This window comes from Hyla sarda, chromosome 1, assembly GCF_029499605.1.
Source record: "Hyla sarda isolate aHylSar1 chromosome 1, aHylSar1.hap1, whole genome shotgun sequence".
Lineage (NCBI taxonomy): Eukaryota > Metazoa > Chordata > Amphibia > Anura > Hylidae > Hyla > Hyla sarda.
The window spans coordinates 258,221,750-258,242,895 of record NC_079189.1 but is presented as its reverse complement, the minus strand read 5'-3'; the positions used below and the strand labels follow the sequence as shown (position 1 = coordinate 258,242,895).

The 21,146-nt window shown below is 48.8% G+C and overlaps 25 pseudogenes; all 25 read left to right on the top strand.

Moving 5' to 3' along the window:
• The first annotated feature begins 73 nt into the window (after window positions 1–73).
• On the top strand, window positions 74–193 carry LOC130352515 (5S ribosomal RNA; annotated as a pseudogene).
• A 272-nt stretch (window positions 194–465) lies between these two features.
• LOC130333114 (5S ribosomal RNA) lies at window positions 466–585 on the top strand (annotated as a pseudogene).
• Window positions 586–1,665: 1,080 nt separating this feature from the next.
• LOC130321516 (5S ribosomal RNA) lies at window positions 1,666–1,785 on the top strand (annotated as a pseudogene).
• A 272-nt stretch (window positions 1,786–2,057) lies between these two features.
• On the top strand, window positions 2,058–2,177 carry LOC130316889 (5S ribosomal RNA; annotated as a pseudogene).
• An 82-nt stretch (window positions 2,178–2,259) lies between these two features.
• On the top strand, window positions 2,260–2,379 carry LOC130316944 (5S ribosomal RNA; annotated as a pseudogene).
• A 473-nt stretch (window positions 2,380–2,852) lies between these two features.
• On the top strand, window positions 2,853–2,972 carry LOC130319997 (5S ribosomal RNA; annotated as a pseudogene).
• A 289-nt stretch (window positions 2,973–3,261) lies between these two features.
• On the top strand, window positions 3,262–3,381 carry LOC130313816 (5S ribosomal RNA; annotated as a pseudogene).
• Window positions 3,382–4,461: 1,080 nt separating this feature from the next.
• LOC130339199 (5S ribosomal RNA) lies at window positions 4,462–4,581 on the top strand (annotated as a pseudogene).
• A 272-nt stretch (window positions 4,582–4,853) lies between these two features.
• Window positions 4,854–4,973, top strand: LOC130352906 (5S ribosomal RNA; annotated as a pseudogene).
• Window positions 4,974–5,223: 250 nt separating this feature from the next.
• Window positions 5,224–5,343, top strand: LOC130352905 (5S ribosomal RNA; annotated as a pseudogene).
• A 250-nt stretch (window positions 5,344–5,593) lies between these two features.
• Window positions 5,594–5,713, top strand: LOC130335607 (5S ribosomal RNA; annotated as a pseudogene).
• Window positions 5,714–5,990: 277 nt separating this feature from the next.
• On the top strand, window positions 5,991–6,110 carry LOC130352616 (5S ribosomal RNA; annotated as a pseudogene).
• A 485-nt stretch (window positions 6,111–6,595) lies between these two features.
• LOC130352894 (5S ribosomal RNA) lies at window positions 6,596–6,715 on the top strand (annotated as a pseudogene).
• A 3,236-nt stretch (window positions 6,716–9,951) lies between these two features.
• On the top strand, window positions 9,952–10,071 carry LOC130352213 (5S ribosomal RNA; annotated as a pseudogene).
• A 677-nt stretch (window positions 10,072–10,748) lies between these two features.
• On the top strand, window positions 10,749–10,868 carry LOC130346442 (5S ribosomal RNA; annotated as a pseudogene).
• A 272-nt stretch (window positions 10,869–11,140) lies between these two features.
• On the top strand, window positions 11,141–11,260 carry LOC130324281 (5S ribosomal RNA; annotated as a pseudogene).
• Window positions 11,261–11,544: 284 nt separating this feature from the next.
• LOC130350483 (5S ribosomal RNA) lies at window positions 11,545–11,664 on the top strand (annotated as a pseudogene).
• A 4,826-nt stretch (window positions 11,665–16,490) lies between these two features.
• Window positions 16,491–16,610, top strand: LOC130315701 (5S ribosomal RNA; annotated as a pseudogene).
• Window positions 16,611–16,692: 82 nt separating this feature from the next.
• On the top strand, window positions 16,693–16,812 carry LOC130352927 (5S ribosomal RNA; annotated as a pseudogene).
• Window positions 16,813–16,894: 82 nt separating this feature from the next.
• LOC130352514 (5S ribosomal RNA) lies at window positions 16,895–17,014 on the top strand (annotated as a pseudogene).
• Window positions 17,015–17,493: 479 nt separating this feature from the next.
• LOC130313805 (5S ribosomal RNA) lies at window positions 17,494–17,613 on the top strand (annotated as a pseudogene).
• Window positions 17,614–17,885: 272 nt separating this feature from the next.
• On the top strand, window positions 17,886–18,005 carry LOC130333105 (5S ribosomal RNA; annotated as a pseudogene).
• Window positions 18,006–19,281: 1,276 nt separating this feature from the next.
• On the top strand, window positions 19,282–19,401 carry LOC130323356 (5S ribosomal RNA; annotated as a pseudogene).
• A 272-nt stretch (window positions 19,402–19,673) lies between these two features.
• On the top strand, window positions 19,674–19,793 carry LOC130347762 (5S ribosomal RNA; annotated as a pseudogene).
• An 82-nt stretch (window positions 19,794–19,875) lies between these two features.
• Window positions 19,876–19,995, top strand: LOC130352890 (5S ribosomal RNA; annotated as a pseudogene).
• Window positions 19,996–21,146: the final 1,151 nt, after the last annotated feature.

Sequence of the window (21,146 nt, the reverse complement as noted above, 5' to 3'; positions counted from 1 at the left end):
GTTGCCGCCTTCAGCGCCGATTCCGAAAAGGATTTATTGATGCTTAAATCCACAGTATACAGGGTGTGAAGATGTCTACGGCCATCCTAAGCTGAATGCGCCTGTTCTCGTCAGATCGCAGACTGCTACCCAGCTTCGGGCCTGGTAAGTACCAGCATGGGAGACTGGCTGGGAATCCCAGGTGTCGTTGACATTTTGATCTGTTGCCACCTTACGCTCCGATTTCGAAAAGGAGTTATTGATGCTTAAATCTACAGTATACAGGGTGTGAAGCCGTCTACGGCTATCCTAAGCTGAATGCGCCTGTTCTTGTCAGATCGCAGACTGCTGCCCGGCAAGTACGGGCATGGGAGACTGGCTGGCAATCCAAGGTGCTATTGACATTTTGCTCTGTTGCCGCCTTCCTCTCCAATTAAAAAAAATATTTATTGATGCTTAAATCCACAGTATACAAGGCGTGAAGATGTCAACGGCCATCCTAAGCTGAACGCGCCTGCTCTCGTCAGATCGCAGACTGCTACGCAGCTTAGGGCCCAGTAAGTACCGGCATGGGAGACTGGCTGGGAATCCCGGGTGCCGTTGCCATTTTGCTCTATTGCTGCCTTCCGCTCCGATTCCGAAAAGAATTTATTGATGCTTAAATCCACAGTATACAAGGTGTGAAGCTGTGGACGGTCATCCTAAGCTGAACGCGCCTGCTCTCGTCAGATCGCAGACTGGTACAGATCTTAGGGCCCGGTAAGTACCGGCATGGGACACTGGCTTGGAATCCCGGCTGCCGTTGACATTTTGCTCTGTTGCCGCCTTCCGTTCCGGTTCCGATTCCGAAAAGGATTTATTGATTCTTAAATGCACAGTATAAAGGACGAGAAGCTGTCAACGGCCATCCTAAGCTGAATGCGCCTGTTCTCGTCAGATCGCAGACTGCTACCCAGCTTCGGGCCTGGTAAGTACCAGCATGGGAGACTGGCTGGGAATCCCAGGTGCAGTTGACATTTTGCTCTGTTTCTGCTCTGATTCCGAAAATTATTTATTGATGCTTAAATCCACAGTATACAAAGTGTGAAGCTGTTAACGGCCTTCCTAAGCTGAACGCGCCTGCTCTCGTCAGATCGCAGACTGCTACCCAGCTTAGGGCCTGGTAAGTACCAGCATGGGAGACTGGCTGGGAATCCCGGGTGCAGTTGACATTTTAATCTGTTGCCGCCTTCCGCTCCGATTCGGAAAAGGATTTATTGATGCTTAAATCCACAATATACAGGGTGTGAAGCTGTCAACGGCCATCCTAAGCCTGAACGTGCCTGCTCTCCTCAGATCGCAGACCGCTGCCCGGCAGTTACCGGCATGGGAGACTGGCTGGCAATCCAAGGTGCCATTGACATTTTGTTCTGTTGCCGCCATCCTCTCCGATTAATAAAAATATTTATTGATTTTTAAATCCACAATATACAAGGCGTGAATATGTCAACGGCCATCCTAAGCTGAACGCGCCTGCTCTTGTCAGATCGCAGACTGCTACCCAGCTTAGGGCCCAGTAAGTACCGGCATGGGAGACTGGCTGGGAATCCCGGGTGCAGTTGACATTTTGCTCTGTTGCCACCTTCCGTTCCGATTCCGAAAAGGATTTATTGATGCTTTAATGCACAGTATAAAGGGCATGAAGCTGTCAACGGCCATCCTAAGCTGGACGCGCCTGCTCTCGTCAGATCGCAGACTGCTACCCAGCTTAGGGCCCGGTAAGTACCAGCATGGGAGACTGGCTGGGAATCCCAGGTGTTGTTGACATTTTGCTCTTTAGCCGCCTTCCGCTCCGATTCCGAAAAGGATTTATTGATGCTTAAATCCACAGTATACAGGGTGTGAAGCCGTCTACGGCTATCCTAAGCTGAATGTGCCTGTTCTTGTCAGATCGCAGACTGCTGCCCGGCAAGAACGGGCATGGGAGACTGGCTGGCAATCCAAGGTGCTATTGACATTTTGCTCTGTTGCCGCCTTCCTCTCCGATTCCGAAAAGGATTTATTGATGCTTAAATGCACAGTATAAAATTCATGAAGCTGTCAATGGCCATCCTAAGCTGAACGCACCTGCTCTCGTCAGATCGCAGACTGCTACCCAGCTTAGGGCCCGGTAAGTACTGGCATGGGAGACTGGCTGGGAATCCCGGGTGCCGTTGACATTTTGCTCTGTAGCCGCCTTCCGCTTCGATTCCGAAAAGGATTTATTGATGCTTAAATGCACAGTATAAAAAGCATGAAGCTGTCAATGGCCATTCTAAGCTGAACGTGCCTGCTCTCGTCAGATCGCAGACTGCTACCCAGCTTAGGGCCCGGTAAGTACTGGCATGGGAGACTGGCTGGGAATCCCAGGTGCCGTTGACATTTTGCTCTATTGCTGCCTTCCGCTCCGAAAATAATTTATTGATGCTTAAATCCACAGTATACAAGGTGTGAAGCTGTCGACGGCCATCCTAAGCTTAACGCGCCTGCTCTCGTCAGATCGCAGACTGGTACAGATCTTAGGGCCCGGTAAGTACCGGCATGGGACACTGGCTGGGAATCCCGACTGCCGTTGACATTTTGCTCTGTTGCCGCCTTACGCTCCGATTCCGAAAAGGATTTATTGATGCTTAAATCCACAGTATACAGGGTGTGAAGATGTCTACGGCCATCCTAAGCTGAATGCGCCTGTTCTTGTCAGATCGCAGACTGCTACCCAGCTTCGGGCCTGGTAAGTACCCGCATGGGAGACTGGCTGGGAATCCCGGGTGCAGTTGACATTTTGCTCTGTTTCTGCTCCGATTCCGAAAATTATTTATTGATGCTTAAATCCACAGTATAGAAAGTGTGAAGATGTCAACGGCCATCCTAAGCTGAACGCGCCTGCTCTCGTCAGATCGCAGACTGCTACCCAGCTTAGGGCCCGGTAAGTACCAGCATGGGAGACTGGCTGGGAATCCCAGGTGTTGTTGACATTTTGCTCTATTGCTGCCTTCCGCTACGATTCCGAAAATAATTTATTGATGCTTAAATCCACAGTATACAAGGTGTGAAGCTGTCGACGGCCATCCTAAGCTAAACGCGCCTGCTCTCGTCAGATCGCAGACTGGTACAGATCTTAGGGCCCGGTAAGTACCGGCATGGGACACTGGCTGGGAATCCCGGCTGCCGTTGACATTTTGCTCTGTTGCCGCCTTCCGTTCCGTTCCGATTCCGAAAAGGATTTATTGATTGTTAAATGCACAGTATAAAGGACGAGAAGCTGTCAACGGCCATCCTAAGCTGAACGCGCCTGCTCTCGTCAGATCGCAGACTGCTACCCAGCTTAGGGCCCGGTAAGTACCAGCATGGGAGACTGGCTGGGAATCCCAGGTGTCGTTGACATTTTGCTCTGTTGCCGCCTTCCGCTCCGATTCCGAAAAGGATTTATTGATGCTTAAATCCACAGTATACAAGGTGTGAAGCTGTCGACGGCCATCCTAAGCCTAACGCGCCTGCTCTCGTCAGATCGCAGACTGGTACAGATCTTAGGGCCCGGTAAGTACCGGCATGGGACACTGGCTGGGAATCCCGGCTGCCGTTGACATTTTGCTCTGTTGCCGCCTTATGCTCCGATTCCGAAAAGGATTTATTGATGCTTAAATCAACAGTATACAGGGTGTGAAGATGTCTACGGCCATCCTAAGCTGAATGCGCCTGTTCTCGTCAGATCGCAGACTGCTACCCAGCTTCGGGCCTGATAAGTACCAGCATGGGAGACTGGCTGGGAATCCCGGGTGCAGTTGACATTTTGCTCTTTTTTCTGCTCCGATTCCGAAAATTATTTATTGATGCTTAAATCCACAGTATACAAAGTGTAAAGCTGTCAACGGCCATCCTAAGCTGAACGCGCCTGCTCTTGTCAGATCGCAGACTGCTACCCAGCTTAGGGCCTGGTAAGTACCAGCATGGGAGACTGGCTGGGAATCTCAGGTGTTGTTGACATTTTGCTCTGTAGCTCTGTAGACATTTTGCTTCGATTCCGAAAAGGATTTATTGATGCTTAAATCCACAATATACAGGGTGTGAAGCCGTCTACGGCTATCCTAAGCTGAATGCGCCTGTTCTTGTCAGATCGCAGACTGCTTCCCGGCAGATAGCGGCATGGGAGACTGGCTGGCAATCCAAGGTGCCATTGACATTTTGCTCTGTTGCCGCCTTCCTCTCCGATTAATAAAAATATTTATTGATGCTTAAATCCATAGTATACAAGGCGTGAAGCTGTCAACGGCCATCCTAAGCTGAATGCGCCTTCTTTCGTCAGATCGCAGACTGCTACCCAGCTTAGGGTCCAGTAAGTACCGGCATGGGAGACTGGCTGGGAATCCCGGGTGCAGTTGACATTTTGCTCTGTTGCCGCCTTCCGCTCCGATTCGGAAAAGGATTTATTGATGCTTAAATGCACAGTATAATGGGCGTGAAGCTGTCAACGGCCATCCTAAGCTGAACGCGCCTGCTCTCGTCAGATCGCAGACTGCTACCCAGCTTTGGGCTCGGTAAGTACCAGCATGGGAGACTGGCTGGGAATCCCAGGTGTTGTTGACATTTTGCTCTGTAGCTACCTTCCGCTCCGATTCCGAAAAGGATTTATTGATGCTTAAATCCACAGTATACAGGGTGTGAAGCCGTCTACGGCTATCCTAAGCTGAATGTGCCTGTTCTTGTCAGATCGCAGACTGCTGCCCGGCAAGTACGGGCATGGGAGACTGGCTGGCAATCCAAGGTGCTATTGACATTTTGCTCTGTTGCCGCCTTCCTCTCCGATTCCGAAAAGGATTTATTGATGCTTAAATGCACAGTATAAAAAGCATGAAGCTGTCAATGGCCATCCTAAGCTGAACGCGCCTGCTCTCGTCAGATCACAGATTGCTACCCAGCTTAGGGCCCGGTAAGTACTGGCATGGGAGACTGGCTGGGAATCCCGGGTGCCGTTGACATTTTGCTTTATTGATGCTTAAATCCACAGTATACAAGGTGTGAAGCTGTCGACGGCCATCCTAAGCTTAACGCGCCTGCTCTTGTCAGATCGCAGACTGGTACAGATCTTAGGGCCCGGTAAGTACCGGCATGGGACACTGGCTGGGAATCCCGGCTGCCGTTGACATTTTGCTCTGTTGCCGCCTTCCGTTTCCGATTCCGAAAAGGATTTATTGATGCTTAAATGCACAGTATAAAAAGCATGAAGCTGTCAATGGCCATCCTAAGCTGAACGCGCCTGCTCTCGTCAGATCACAGATTGCTACCCAGCTTAGGGCCCGGTAAGTACTGGCATGGGAGACTGGCTGGGAATCCCGGGTGCCGTTGACATTTTGCTTTATTGATGCTTAAATCCACAGTATTCAAGGTGTGAAGCTGTCGACGGCCATCCTAAGCTTAACGCGCCTGCTCTTGTCAGATCGCAGACTGGTACAGATCTTAGGGCCCGGTAAGTACCGGCATGGGACACTGGCTGGGAATCCCGGCTGCCGTTGACATTTTGCTCTGTTGCCGCCTTCCGTTTCCGATTCCGAAAAGGATTTATTGATGCTTAAATGCACAGTATAAAGGGCAAGAAGCTGTCAACGGCCATCCTAAGCTGAACGTGCCTGCTCTCGTCAGATCGCAGACTGCTACCCAGCTTAGGGCCCGGAAAGTACCAGCATGGGAGACTGGCTGGGAATCCCAGGTGTCGTTGACATTTTGCTCTGTTGCCGCCTACCGCTCCGATTCCGAAAAGGATTTATTGATGCTTAAATCCACAGTATACAGGGTGTGAAGTTGTCTACGACCATCCTAAGCTGAATGCGCCTGTTCTCGTCAGATCGCAGACTCCTACCCAGCTTTGGGCCTGGTAAGTACCAGCATGGGAGACTGGCTGGGAATCCCGGGTGCAGTTGACATTTTGCTCTGTTTCTGCTCCGATTCCGAAAATTATTTATTGATGCTTAAATCCACAGTATACAAAGTGTGAAGCTGTCAACGGCCATCCTAAGCTGAACGCGCCTGCTCTCGTCAGATCGCAGACTGCTACCCAGCTTAGGGCCCGGTAAGTACCAGCATGGGAGACTGGCTGGGAATCCCGGGTGCAGTTGACATTTTGCTCTGTTGCCGCCTTCCGCTCCGATTCGGTAAATTATTTATTGATGCTTAAATGCACAGTATAAAGGGCGTGAAGCTGTCAACGGCCATCCTAAGCTGAACGCGCCTGCTCTCGTCAGATCGCAGACTGCTACCCAGCTTAGGCCCGGTAAGTACCAGCATGGGAGACTGGCTGGGAATCCCAGGTGTTGTTGACATTTTGCTCTGTAGCCGCCTTCCGCTCCGATTCCGAAAAGGATTTATTGATGCTTAAATCCACAGTATACAAGGTGTGAAGCTGTCGACGGCCATCCTAAGCTTAACTCGCCTGCTCTCGTCAGATCGCAGACTGGTACAGATTTTAGGGCCCGGTAAGTACCGGCATGAGACACTGGCTGGGAATCCCGGCTGCTGTTGACATTTTGCTCTGTTGCCGCCTTCCGTTCCGATTCCGAAAAGGATTTATTGATGCTTAAATGCACAGTATAAAGGGCGAGAAGCTGTCAACGGCCATCCTAAGCTGAACGCGCCTGCTCTCGTCAGATCGCAGACTGCTACCCAGCTTAGGGCCCGGTAAGTACTGGCATGGGAGACTGGCTGGGAATCCCAGGTGCCGTTGACATTTTGCTCTATTGCTGCCCTCCGATTCGATTGCGAAAATAATTTATTGATGCTTAAATCCACAGTATACAAGGTGTGAAGCTGTCGACGGCCATCCTAAGCTTAACGCGCCAGCTCTCGTCAGATCGCAGACTGGTACAGATCTTAGGGCCCGGTAAGTACCGGCATGGGACACTGGCTGGGAATCCCGGCTGCCGTTGACATTTTGCTCTGTTGCCGCCTTCCACTCCGATTCCGAAAAGGATTTATTGATGCTTATATGCACAGTATACAGGGTGTGAAGATGTCTACGGCCATCCTAAGCTGAATGCGCCTGTTCTCGTCAGATCGCAGACTGCTTCCCAGCTTCGGGCCTGGTAAGTACCAGCATGGGATACTGGCTGGGAATCCCGGGTGCAGTTGACATTTTGCTCTGTTTCTGCTCCGATTCCGAAAATTATTTATTGATGCTTAAATCCACAGTATACAAAGTGTGAAGCTGTCAACGGCCATCCTAAGCTGAACGTGCCTGCTCTCGTCAGATCGCAGACTGCTACCCAGCTTAGGGCCCGTTAAGTACCAGCATGGGAGACTGGCTGGGAATCCCAGGTGTTGTTGACATTTTGCTCTGTAGCCGCCTTCCGCTTCGATTCCGAAAATGATTTATTGATGCTTAAATCCACAGTATACAGGGTGTGAAGCCGTCTACGGCTATCCTAAGCTGAATGTGCCTGTTCTTGTCAGATCGCAGACTGCTGCCCGGCAAGTACGGGCATGGGAGACTGGCTGGCAATCCAAGATGCTATTGACATTTTGCTCTGTTGCCGCCTTCCTCTCCGATTCCGAAAAGGATTTATTGATGCTTAAATGCACAGTATAAAAAGCATGAAGCTGTCAATGGCCATCGTAAGCTGAACGCGCCTGCTCTCGTCAGATCGCAGACTGCTACCCAGCTTAGGGCCCGGTAAGTACTGGCAGTGGAGACTGGCTGGGAATCCCAGGTGCCGTTGACATTTTGCTCTATTGCTGCCTTCCGCTCCGATTCCGAAAAGAATTTATTGATGCTTAAATCCACAGTATACAAGGTGTGAAGCTGTCGACGGCCATCCTAAGCTTAATGCGCCAGCTCTCATCAGATCGCAGACTGGTACAGATCTTAGGGCCCGGTAAGTACCGGCATGGGACACTGGCTGGGAATCCCGGCTGCCGTTGACATTTTGCTCTGTTGCCGCCTTCTGTTCCGATTCCGAAAAGGATTTATTGATGCTTAAATGCACAGTATAAAGGGCGACAAGCTGTCAACGGCCATCCTAAGCTGAACGCGCCAGCTCTCGTCAGATCGTAGACTGCTACCCAGCTTAGGGCCCGGTAAGTACCAGCATGGGAGACTGGCTGGGAATCCCAGGTGTCGTTGACATTTTGCTCTGTTGCCGCCTTACGCTCCGATTCCGAAAAGGATTTATTGATGCTTAAATCCACAGTATACAGGGTGTGAAGATGTCTACGGCCATCCTAAGCTGAATGCGCCTGTTCTCGTCAGATCGCAGACTGGTACAGATCTTAGGGCCCGGTAAGTACCGGCATGGGACACTGGCTGGGAATCCCGGCTGCCGTTGACATTTTGCTCTGTTGCCGCCTTCCGTTCCGATTCCGAAAAGGATTTACTGATGCTTAAATGCACAGTATACAAGGTGTGAAGCTGTCAACGGCCATCCTAAGCTGAACGCGCCTGCTCTCATCAGATCGCAGACTGCTACCCAGCTTAGGGCCCGGTAAGTACCAGCATGGGAGACTGGCTAGAATCCCAGGTGTCGTTGCCGCCTTCTGCTCCGATGCCGAAAAGGATTTATTGATGCTTAAATCCACAGTATACAGGGTGTGAAGATGTCTACGGCCATCCTAAGCTGTATGCGCCTGTTCTCGTCAGATCGCAGACCGCTACCCAGCTTCGGGTCTGGTAAGTACCAGCATGGGAGACTGGCTGGGAATCCCGGGTGCAGTTGACATTTTGCTCTGTTTCTGCTCCGATTCCGAAAATTATTTATTGATGCTTAAATCCACAGTATACAAAGTGTGATGCTGTCAACGGCCATCCTAAGCTGAACGCGCCTGCTCTCGTCAGATGACAGACTGCTACCCAGCTTAGGGCCTGGTAAGTACCAGTATGGGAGACTGGCTGGGAATCCCGGGTGCAGTTGACAATTTAATCTGTTGCCGCCTTCCGCTCCGATTCGGAAAATAATTTATTGATGCTTAAATCCACAATATACAGGGTGTGAAGCTGTCAACGGCCATCCTAAGCCTGAACGTGCCTGCTCTCCTCAGATCGCAGACTGCTGCCCGGCAGTTACCGGCATTGGAAACTGGCTGGCAATCCAAGGTGCCATTGACATTTTGCTCTGTTGCCGCCTTCCTCTCCGATTAATAAAAATATTTATTGATGCTTAAATCCACAGTATACAAAGTGTGATGCTGTCAACGGCCATCCTAAGCTGAACGCGCCTGCTCTCGTCAGATCGCAGACTGCTACCCAGCTTAGGGCCCAGTAAGTACCGGCATGGGAGACTGGCTGGGAATCCCGGGTGCAGTTGACATTTTGCTCTGTTGCCGCCTTCCGTTCCGATTCCGAAAAGGATTTATTGATGCTTAAATGCACAGTATAAAAAGCATGAAGCTGTCAATGGCCATCCTAAGCTGAACGCGCCTGCTCTCGCCAGATCGCAGACTGCTACCCAGCTTAGGGCCCGGTAAGTACTGGCATGGGAGACTGGCTGGGAATTCCGGGTGCAGTAGACATTTTAATCTGTTGCCGCCTTCCGCTCCGATTCGGAAAAGGATTTATTGATGCTTAAATGCACAGTATAAAGGGTGTGAAGCTGTCAACGGCCATCCTAAGCTGAACGCGCCTGCTCTCGTCAGATCGCAGACTGCTGCCCGGCAAGTACGGGCATGGGAGACTGGCTGGGAATCCCAGGTGTTGTTGACATTTTGCTCTTTAGCCGCCTTCCGCTCCGATTCCGAAAAGGATTTATTGATGCTTAAATCCACAGTATACAGGGTGTGAAGCCGTCTACGGCTATCCTAAGCTGAATGTGCCTGTTCTTGTCAGATCGCAGACTGCTGCCCGGCAAGTACGGGCATGGGAGACTGGCTGGCAATCCAAGGTGCTATTGACATTTTGCTCTGTTGCCGCCTTCCTCTCCTATTCCGAAAAGGATTTATTGATGCTTAAATGCACAGTGTAAAAATCATGAAGCTGTCAATGGCCATCCTAAGCTGAACGCGCCTGCTCTCGTCAGATCGCAGACTGCTACCCAGCTTAGGGCCCAGTAAGTACTGGCATGGGAGACTTGCTGGGAATCCCGGGTGCCGTTGACATTTTGCTCTATTGCTGCCTTCCGCTCCGATTCCGAAAATAATTTATTGATGCTTAAATCCACAGTATACAAGGTGTGAAGCTGTCGACGGCCATCCTAAGCTTAACGTGCCTGCTCTCGTCAGATCGCAGACTGGTACAGATCTTAGGGCCCGGTAAGTACCGGCATGGGACACTGGCTGGGAATCCCGGCTGCCGTTGACATTTTGCTCTGTTGCCGCCTTCCGTTCCGATTCCGAAAAGGATTTATTGATGCTTAAATCCACAATACACAGGGTGTGAAGCTGTCAACGGCCATCCTAAGCCTGAACGTGCCTGCTCTCCTCAGATTGCAGGCTGCTGCCCGGCAGTTACCGGCATGGGAGACTGGCTGGCAATCCAAGGTGCCATTGACATTTTGCTCTGTTGCCGCCATCCTCTCCGATTAATAAAAATATTTATTGATGCTTAAATCCACAATATACAAGGCATGAAGATGTCAACGGCCATCCTAAGCTGAACGCGCCTGCTCTTGTCAGATCGCAGACTGCTACCCAGCTTAGGGCCCAGTAAGTACCGGCATGGGAGACTGGCTGGGAATCCCGGGTGCAGTTGACATTTTGCTCTGTTGCCACCTTCCGTTCTGATTCCGAAAAGAATTTATTGATGCTTAAATGCACAGTATAAAGGGCGTGAAGCTGTCAACGGCCATCCTAAGCTGAACGTGCCTGCTCTCGTCAGATCGCAGACTGCTACCCAGCTTAGGGCCCGGTAAGTACCAGCATGGGAGACTGGCTGGGAATCCCAGGTGTTGTTGACATTTTGCTCTTTAGCCGCCTTCCGCTCCGATTCCGAAAAGGATTTATTGATGCTTAAATCCACAGTATACAGGGTGTGAAGCCGTCCACGGCTAACCTAAGCTGAATGTGCCTGTTCTTGTCAGATCGCAGACTGCTGCCCGGCAAGAACGGGCATGGGAGACTGGCTGGCAATCCAAGGTGCTATTGACATTTTGCTCTGTTGCCGCCTTCCTCTCCGATTCCGAAAAGGATTAATTGATGCTTAAATGCACAGTATAAAATTCATGAAGCTGTAAATGGCCATCCTAAGCTGAACGCACCTGCTCTCGTCAGAACGCAGACTGCTACCCAGCTTAGGGCCCGATAAGTACTGGCATGGGAGACTGGCTGGGAATCCCGGGTGCCGTTGACATTTTGCTCTATTGCTGCCTTCCGCTCCGATTCCGAAAAGAATTTATTGATGCTTAAATCCACAGTATACAAGGTGTGAAGCTGTCGACGGCCATCCTAAGCTTAACGCGCCTGCTTTCGTCAGATCGCAGACTGGTACAGATCTTAGGGCCCGGTAAGTACCGGCATGGGACACTGGCTGGGAATCCCGGCTGCCGTTGACATTTTGCTCTGTTGCCGCCTTCCGTTCCGATTCCGAAAAGGATTTATTGATGCTTAAATGCACAGTATACAAAGTGTGAAGCTGTCAACGGCCATCCTAAGCTGAACGCGCCTGCTCTCGTCAGATCGCAGACTGCTACCCAGCTTAGGGCCTGGTAAGTACCAGCATGGGAGACTGGCTGGGAATCCCGGGTGCAGTTGACATTTTAATCTGTTGCCGCCTTCCGCTCCGATTCGGAAAAGGATTTATTGATGCTTAAATCCACAATATACAGGGTGTGAAGCTGTCAACGGCCATCCTAAGCCTGAATGTGCCTGCTCTCCTCAGATCGCAGACTGCTGCCCGGCAGATACCGGCATGGGAGACTGGCTGGCAATCCAAGGTGCCATTGACATTTTGCTCTGTTGCCGCCTTCTTCTCCGATTAATAAAAATATTTATTGATGCTTAAATCCACAATATACAAGGCGTAAAGAAGTCAACGGCCATCCTAAGCTGAACGCGCCTGCTCTCGTCAGATCACAGACTGCTACCCAGCTTAGGGCCCAGTAAGTACCGGCATGGGAGACTGGCTAGGAATCCAGGGTGCAGTTGACATTTTGCTCTGTTGCCGCCTTCCGCTCCGATTCGGAAAAGGATTTATTGATGCTTAAATGCACAGTATAAAGGGCATGAAGCTGTCAACGGCCACCCTAAGCTGAAGACCTGTAGAAAGAAAAAAGGAGAGACCAGAGGGAGGCGCCTCGTGTGATACCGTATGGGAATGGAATATTACAGCAGTTTGTGGTCAAAATGAATGACCCCTAGGTAGTGGCTGCTCACCTGAGAGCAAGTCAGAACTTGCATATCAACCCACAGTGGGGTTACAAAAGTTCACGGAGTACTGGAACCGCTGCTAAGCCGGAGGTCACAGGAAAAGGAGGAAGACCAATCCTGATAGAGCTTGTGATATGGAAGTTGAGAAAAAGACCTCTTAAAGGCGCTGCAGACTCCAATGGAATAAAACCGAAGCCAGAGATGTAGCAATGGTACAAAACACTGGGAGGTTTATTGCAATAGATAAAACAATAAAGTGGATTACGCGTTTCGGGGGAGCCACCCCCTTCTTCAGATCAGAATACATGCAGTGAGATATGCAGAGTTTAAATATGTACAAAATGGGCGCCAACCACTTAAGTGGGAGGAGCCAAACATGTTTATGTCACATGATGCAAAAAACAGAATATAATAAATGAGTCTAAAAAAACATCCAGTATACATTTAACAATTGTATCAGACCGTTGTGAATATAAAATCACAAAAGCCATCTTAATAATACAGTAAGGAATGTAAAACAGGCATACAGAACATCGATCTCCGTTGGCAGTGTCCGGACCGTCAAAGGTAAACATCCGGCGCATGCTGGATGAGCCGATGCTAATACCAGATGTAAACATCCGGACAATGCCGCGGTCCGGATGCTGTCACAGACGCCACCCCCTTACACGCACCAGTATTGTTGATAAACAAATACTATGGTCACGGGCATCGGGCCGGACGTCATAGGACCAAAAACAGCCAACGAATACAAGGGCCACAGATGCGTTACTATGAGACGATCGTCACGTGACCGGAATGAACCAGTAGGTGTTCAGAGACAACGGAATTGACCGAAATTGAGCTGTCAGAGGTAATTTGGAAGAAGGTAAGATAATGTAGTGAAACTAATGGAAGTGCAAAGATGCATAAAATCAATATATAATGAATGGAAGAAAATAGACTACTAGACATATATGCCATATAAATGGGGAAGTTGAAAAATTCAAAGTATGCGCAAATTTGGCATATAAACATACATGTGTGAATGAATGGATCATGTAGTGCTCACACCGATTTTTCTGGTGTAGCGCCCTCATGGAATATTAGACTGTGGTACTCATAGGGTTAGAATAAGCAAAAAAGCCCAATTAAAAAGAAATATGTTAAACAAGGTAAAAGATTAAAGCCAAATAGAGACCAACATATATCACTACGTATGGATGATATATGTCCTGGCGTTCTAAAACTATAATAGAGAAATATATATAAAAATGTATAGATATATAATATCCCTTAGTGCGGATTATTATAAGCTAAAAACACAAAGTGATATGTAAAACAAAACATGTCCGATCTGGGATAAGAAGGTGTGTGAAAAAAATATAATTATTTATAAGATATATTAAATGTTTAAAATATTCAAAAATTTTTTAAAAATAGTAATAATAATATTCTTAATTTAGCGTATTACAGATTACATTCTATCATTTCGTTCAGACCTCTGGGTGTTAGGGTGCCCAGGGTGTGAATCCAGAAATTTTCCCTCCTCCTTAACGTATTGAATCTCTGGTTCACACTCTTTGTAATCTGTTCAATGGGGGTAGCCAAAATACAATTGAAATCCCCACTGTGTTTCTCAGTCAGATGTCGAGAAACACTGTGTAGGAGAAAACCATGAGCTGTATTGCTCCGATGTTTATTGAGGCGTTCCCTAAAACATCTGATCGTCCTTCCCACGTATTGCAAGCCACAAGGGCACTGCAATACATATACAATGTATTGAGATCCACAGTTCAACAATGATTTTATGGGGAAAGTATCCCCCGTAGTAGTGGAGGTAAAGGTTTTGCATTTATGTGCAATATTGGAACAGCATTTACACCGTGCCAAACCGCAACGGTAGCTCCCTATAGTGTCAAGAAAGGTGGAGGAAAATGTAATCTGAGATTTCAGCTTACTGGGAGCTACCAGATTACGCAAGGTACGAGCTCTACGAAATGTGATGGGAGGTTTAGATGGAAGAAGGCTGTTGAGATGGGGGTCTGCGGTTAAGATGGACCAATGCTTGGTTAGAATCTTTCTGATGTCTTGGTGTTCTCTACTGTAAGTAGTTATGAAATTTGTAGAACGATTAGTGATGCTAGTAGATGCAACATCCGCCTTGGGAAGTAGACATTTAGCTTGATCGAGAGAGAGAGCTCTACTAAAAGAAGATTGCACAAGGGAGGTAGGATAGCCCTTCGCTTTGAACCTGGCTTTTAGAATATTACTCTGAGAAATAAAATCCTCCTCCCTTGTGCAATTTCTCCTTATTCTTTTAAATTGCCCAAAAGGTACATTAACCAGCCACTTTTTGAAATGGCTACTATCAAAATTGAGGTAACTATTACTGTCAACTGGCTTGAAGTATGTTTTTGTAAAAATTGACGTATCATCATGGGAAACCAAAACGTCTAGAAACTCAGCATGATTGGTGTAAACTGACTGTGTAAACCGTAGAGACCAATCATTGGTATTAAGATATGAAAGATACTCATCCAGTGCAGACCTATCGCCCTTCCAGATTATGAATATATCGTCGATGTATCTCCGATAGTATATACAGTTGATAAACAAAGGGTGTGTGTAAACAAAACGTTCCTCGAATAGCCCCACAAATAAATTTGCGAAGCTAGGGGCTACCTTTGACCCCATGGCAGTGCCTGTATGTTGCATGTACAGTTGGCCCAGAAATTCAAAATAATTGTGTGTTAAAATGAAATTGAGCCCTTGTAGAATAAAATCTACCTGGGCTGCGGGCATATTGGGGTCATTGGAGATGAAATGTGCAACGGCTTTGATACCTGCTTGATGTTCAATCACTGTGTATAAAGATGCAATATCCATTGTAACAAAAAGATAATCTGTAGACCATGGAACTTCCAAAATGGATTTGATGAACTCTGTGGTGTCTTTAAGATGTGATTTGAGATTGGTGACATGGTTCTGTAGAAGTAGGTCAATATAGTGAGCAAGGTGTGAGGACAGGGAATTGATTCCTGAAATTATGGGTCTGCCGGGGGGATTAGTGATGTTTTTGTGGATTTTGGGTAGATAGTAGAATAATGGCAGGGCAGGTTCCTCAATGAGTATGAAGTCCCTCTCAGACTTGGATAGAATGCCTTGGGAGACACCAGACTCAACCAATAGTAACAATTCCTTACAAAATTGCTTCGTAGGATTGTGTGAGATGGGACGATAGTACATGCTATCTGACAGGAGTCTGTGAGCCTCTGTGATATAGTCATCCCTATTGAGTATGACTATCCCGCCCCCCTTATCGGCAGGGCGGATAATGATAGATTTGTTATCAGAAAGCGATTTTATCGCTATACTTTCGACATGTGTAAGATTAGAAGAATATTTCTTTGTGGTGTCCTTGGTCAGTCTATCAAAGTCTGTTTGGACTAGATTAGAGAAAGTGTCTATAAAGTGGCCTTTCGCATGAACGGGATAAAAAGAAGATTTAGGACGAAGCTCTGTATGTATAGGTGGAGGTGTCATGTCAGAGTCCTGACTGGCAGTGATAGCGGATGAAGAGCCATCATGCTCTTTAAGAGAGAAAAATCTCTTAATGGTGATTTTGCGTATGAAATTATTTAGATCCATGAACAGGTCGAAGTTGTTTGATTTCGAAGTGGGGCAAAAAGAGAGCCCTTTTTCAAGGACCCTTTGTTGTACCTCATCCAACACATATGTGGAGAGGTTAAATATTTTGACTAGGTTCATGTTTTTCTTAGTATATGTTCTTTGAGTTTCTTTTCTCTCCCTGACTGCACGTCCTCCTCTGCATCCCCTCTTTCTCGGTTTTTCCCTAAGCTGAACGCGCCTGCTCTCGTCAGATCGCAGAATGCTACCCAGCTTAGGGTCCGGTAAGTACCAGCATGGGAGACTGGTTGGGAATCCCAGGTGTTGTTGACATTTTGCTCTGTAGCCGCCTTGCGTTCCGATTCCGAAAAGGATTTATTGATGCTTAAATCCACAGTATAAAGGGTGAGAAGCCGTCTACGGCTATCCTAAGCTGAATGTGCCTGTTCTTGTCAGATCGCAGACTGCTGCCCGGCAAGTACGGGCATGGGAGACTGGCTGGCAATCCAAGGTGCTATTGACATTTTGCTCTGTTGCCGCCTTCCTCTCCGATTCCGAAAAGGATTTATTGATGCTTAAATGCACAGTATATAAAGCATGAAGCTGTCAATGGCCATCCTAAGCTGAACGCGCCTGCTCTCGTCAGATCGCAGACTGCTACCCAGCTTAGGGCCCGGTAAGTACTGGCATGGGAGACTGGCTGGGAATCCCGGGTGCCGTTGACATTTTGCTCTATTGCTGCCTTCCGCTCCGATTCCGAAAATAATTTATTGATGCTTAAATCCACAGTATACAAGGTGTGAAGCTGTCGACGGTCATCCTAAGCTGAATGCGCCTGTTCTCGTCAGATCGCAGACTGCTACCCAGCTTCGGGCCTGGTAAGTACCAGCATGGGAGACTGGCTGGGAATCCCAGGTGTCGTTGACATTTTGCTCTGTTGCCGCCTTCAGCGCCGATTCCGAAAAGGATTTATTGATGCTTAAATCCACAGTATACAGGGTGTGAAGATGTCTACGGCCATCCTAAGCTGAATGCGCCTGTTCTCGTCAGATCGCAGACTGCTACCCAGCTTCGGGCCTGGTAAGTACCAGCATGGGAGACTGGCTGGGAATCCCAGGTGTCGTTGACATTTTGCTCTGTTGCCGCCTTACGCTCCGATTTCGAAAAGGAGTTATTGATGCTTAAATCCACAGTATACAAGGTGTGAAGCTGTCAACGGCCATCCTAAGCTTAACGCGCCTGCTCTCGTCAGATCGCAGACTGGTACAGATCTTAGGGCCCGGTAAGTACCGGCATGGGACACTGGCTGGGAATCCCGGCTGCCGTTGACATTTTGCTCTGTTGCCGCCTTACGCTCCGATTCCGAAAAGGATTTATTGATGCTTAAATCCACAGTATACAGGGTGTGAAGATGTCTACGGCCATCCTAAGCTGAATGCGCCTGTTCTCGTCAGATCGCAGACTGCTACCCAGCTTCGGGCCTGGTAAGTACCCGCATGGGAGACTGGCTGGGAATCCCGGGTGCAGTTGACATTTTGCTCTGTTTCTGCTCCGATTCCGAAAATTATTTATTGATGCTTAAATCCACAGTATAGAAAGTGTGAAGATGTCAACGGCCATCCTAAGCTGAACGCGCCTGCTCTCGTCAGATCGCAGACTGCTACCCAGCTTAGGGCCCGGTAAGTACCAGCATGGGAGACTGGCTGGGAATCCCAGGTGTCGTTGACATTTTGCTCTGTTGCCGCCTTACGCTCCGATTTCGAAAAGGAGTTATTGATGCTTAAATCCACAGTATACAGGGTGTGAAGCCATCTACGGCTATCCTAAGCTGAATGCGCCTGTTCTTGTCAGATCGCAGACTGCTGCCCGGCAAGTACGGGCATGGGAGACTGGCTGGCAATCCAAGGTGCTATTGACATTTTGCTCTGTTGCCGCCTTCCTCTCCGATAAAAAAAAATATTTATTGATGCTTAAATCCACAGTATACAAGGCGTGAAGATGTCAACGGCCATCCTAAGCTGAACGCGCCTGCTCTCGTCAGATCGCAGACTGCTACGCAGCTTAGGGCCCAGTAAGTACCGGCATGGGAGACTGGCTGGGAATCCCGGGTGCCGTTGCCATTTTGCTCTATTACTGCCTTCTGCTCCGATTCCGAAAAGAATTTATTGATGCTTAAATCCACAGTATACAAGGTGTGAAGCTGTCGACGGCCATCCTAAGCTAAACGCGCCTGCTCTCGTCAGATCGCAGACTGGTACAGATCTTAGGGCCCGGTAAGTACCGGCATGGGACACTGGCTGGGAATCCCGGCTGCCGTTGACATTTTGCTCTGTTGCCGCCTTCCGTTCCGATTCCGAAAAGGATTTATTGATTGTTAAATGCACAGTATAAAGGACTAGAAGCTGTCAACGGCCATCCTAAGCTGAACGCGCCTGCTCTCGTCAGATCGCAGAATTCTACCCAGCTTAGGGCCCGGTAAGTACCAGCATGGGAAACTGGCTGGGAATCCCAGGTGTCGTTGACATTTTGCTCTGTTGCCGCCTTCCGCTCCGATTCCGAAAAGGATTTATTGATGCTTAAATCCACAGTATACAGGGTGTGAAGATGTCTACGGCCATCCTAAGCCGAATGCGCCTGTTCTCGTCAGATCGCAGAATGCTACCCAGCTTCGGGCCTGGTAAGTACCAGCATGGGAGACTGGCTGGGAATCCCAGGTGCAGTTGACATTTTGCTCTGTTTCTGCTCCGATTCCGAAAATTATTTATTGATGCTTAAATCCACAGTATACAAAGTGTGAAGCTGTTAACGGCCTTCCTAAGCTGAACGCGCCTGCTCTCGTCAGATCGCAGACTGCTACCCAGCTTAGGGCCTGGTAAGTACCAGCATGGGAGACTGGCTGGGAATCCCGGGTGCAGTTGACATTTTAATCTGTTGCCGCCTTCCGCTCCGATTCGGAAAAGGATTTATTGATGCTTAAATCCACAATATACAGGGTGTGAAGCTGTCAACGGCCATCCTAAGCCTGAACGTGCCTGCTCTCCTCAGATCGCAGACCGCTGCCCGGCAGTTACCGGCATGGGAGACTGGCTGGCAATCCAAGGTGCCATTGACATTTTGTTCTGTTGCCGCCATCCTCTCCGATTAATAAAAATATTTATTGATTTTTAAATCCACAATATACAAGGCGTGAATATGTCAACGGCCATCCTAAGCTGAACGCGCCTGCTCTTGTCAGATCGCAGACTGCTACCCAGCTTAGGGCCCAGTAAGTACCGGCATGGGAGACTGGCTGGGAATCCCGGGTGCAGTTGACATTTTGCTCTGTTGCCACCTTCCGTTCCGATTCCGAAAAGGATTTATTGATGCTTTAATGCACAGTATAAAGGGCATGAAGCTGTCAACAGCCATCCTAAGCTGGACGCGCCTGCTCTCGTCAGATCGCAGACTGCTACCCAGCTTAGGGCCCGGTAAGTACCAGCATGGGAGACTGGCTGGGAATCCCAGGTGTTGTTGACATTTTGCTCTTTAGCCGCCTTCCGCTCCGATTCCGAAAAGGATTTATTGATGCTTAAATCCACAGTATACAGGGTGTGAAGCCGTCTACGGCTATCCTAAGCTGAATGTGCCTGTTCTTGTCAGATCGCAGACTGCTGCCCGGCGAGAACGGGCATGGGAGACTGGCTGGCAATCCAAGGTGCTATTGACATTTTGCTCTGTTGCCGACTTCCTCTCCGATTCCGAAAAGGATTTATTGATGCTTAAATGCACAGTATAAAATTCATGAAGCTGTCAATGGCCATCCTACGCTGAACGCACCTGCTCTCGTCAGATCGCAGACTGCTACCCAGCTTAGGGCCCGGTAAGTACTGGCATGGGAGACTGGCTGGGAATCCCGGGTGCCGTTGACATTTTGCTCTGTAGCCGCCTTCCGCTTCGATGCCGAAAAGGATTTATTGATGCTTAAATGCACAGTATAAAAAGCATGAAGCTGTCAATGGCCATTCTAAGCTGAACGTGCCTGCTCTCGTCAGATTGCAGACTGCTACCCAGCTTAGGGCCCGGTAAGTACTGGCATGGGAGACTGGCTGGGAATCCCAGGTGCCGTTGACATTTTGCTCTATTGCTGCCTTCCGCTCCGAATCCGAAAATAATTTATTGATGCTTAAATCCACAGTATACAAGGTGTGAAGCTGTCGACGGCCATCCTAAGCCTAACGCGCCTGCTCTCGTCAGATCGCAGACTGGTACAGATCTTAGGGCCCGGTAAGTACCGGCATGGGACACTGGCTGGGAATCCCGGCTGCCGTTGACATTTTGCTCTGTTGCCGCCTTACGCTCCGATTCCGAAAAGGATTTATTGATGCTTAAATCCACACTATACAGGGTGTGAAGATGTCTACGGCCATCCTAAGCTGAATGCGCCTGTTCTCGTCAGATCGCAGACTGCTACCCAGCTTCGGGCCTGGTAAGTACCAGCATGGGAGACTGGCTGGGAATCCCGGGTGCAGTTGACATTTTGCTCTGTTTCTGCTCCGATTCCGAAAATTATTTATTGATGCTTAAATCCACAGTATACAAAGTGTAAAGATGTCAACAGCCATCCTAAGCTGAACGCGCCTGCTCTCGTCAGATCGCAGACTGCTACCCAGCTTAGGGCCTGGTAGTACCTGCATGGGAGACTGGCTGGGAACCCCGGGTGCAGTTGACATTTTAATCTGTTGCCGCCTTCCGCTCCGATTCGGAAAAGGATTTATTGATGCTTAAATCCACAATATACAGGGTGTGAAGCTGTCAACGGCCATCCTAAGCCTGAACGTGCCTGCTCTCCTCAGATCGCAGACTGCTGCCTGGCAGTTACCGGCATGGGAGACTGGCTAGCAATCCAAGGTGCCATTGACATTTTGCTCTGTTGCCGCCTTCCTCTCCGATTAAAAAAATATTTATTGATGCTTAAATCCACAATATACAAGTCTGAAGATGTCAACGGCCATCCTAAGCTGAACGCGCCTGCTCTTGTCAGATTCCAGACTGCTACCCAGCTTAGGGCCCGGTAAGTACTGGCATGGGAGACTGGCTGGGAATCCCGGGTGCCGTTGACATTTTGCTCTATTGCTGCCTTCCGCTCCGATTCCGAAAATAATTTATTGATGCTTAAATCCACAGTATACAAGGTGTGAAGCTGTCGACGGCCATCCTAAGCTTAACGCGCCTGCTCTCGTCAGATCGCAGTCTGGTACAGATCTTAGGGCCCGGTAGGTACC